We start from the raw sequence: 1092 nt of genomic DNA on the forward strand, positions 1-1092 counted from the left end.
AATAGCTACTAGGAATAGAAATAGAATGAGAAATGAGAAATGAGAAGACTATAGTTTTAATTTAAAGTGAGTTAGAATGTGAATTTAGTTATGTACGTAACTAGATGTAGATATACTGATGGTGTTGGTTAAACGGCTCCATCTTGTGACGGATATTAAATGGTGGAATTGGTAGTTTCATTTTCTTTGTTTGGGTCGTTGGCTTTCTAAGGGGAGTTACAAGTACATAATTACTTATTCACCATTTTTGACTTGAAAATTGGGCTGTTCCCCATATTTATTTATTAAATCTTTTTTTTTTGTTTGAAGAATAATGATTTTGATAATTTTTTTATTTAGAGATTGTGAGTTGATGTATATAGGATGAGGTGGTGATGGTGGCCCATTTGTGTGTTCTTAATCTCTCCAATTACCTAACAGGAGATGAATTTAAGGGGAAAAGGAACCGTTCAACTACAACTAAGTTAACTAATTTTATTATATTATTATTGGTGGTGTGTGATGCACTATATTTTGAGCTATTCCATTTATTTCAATATAATAATAATTTTTTAATTTGTCTGTATTTATTGTTGATACTAAAAGTACATTTAGAGTTCTGCTCAGTAGAATATTGTTTTCAAGTGTAATATAATGATATTTAAATATAAAGGATTAGTTTAAGTAAAATTAGTTTGTCGCAGATCAAGATTTAATTAAGTTGACAACTTTGTATAAGGAATCTGTACGCATAATGCAAGAATTTAGATTCATTAAATATACACTCTAATTAAAATCAAAGCAATATTTAAAACCCTTAGAATGGAATAATACTTCATTTTAAAAATAGGAACAGAAATATTGTTAAAAATTATTGTCAAGTGCCCTTTAGACAAAATAGAGAGTGTTGAGAAAGGATGGAGGGTCAAAGATGGTGTATTAAATCTACTTGTTAGGTTTGCAAACCTAACTTTAATGTGTGGCATATTAGCAGGATGTATATCAATGGTGGAAAATAAAATTTGCAACTTAAGAAGAATGATAGCAACCATTGCAAAATGCAAATGACGGTCATACACCACAGCAATATGAAATGTATTACATTTTCTTCTG

Source organism: Arachis ipaensis, chromosome B06 (genome assembly GCF_000816755.2).
Source record: "Arachis ipaensis cultivar K30076 chromosome B06, Araip1.1, whole genome shotgun sequence".
Classification (NCBI taxonomy): Eukaryota; Viridiplantae; Streptophyta; class Magnoliopsida; order Fabales; family Fabaceae; genus Arachis; species Arachis ipaensis.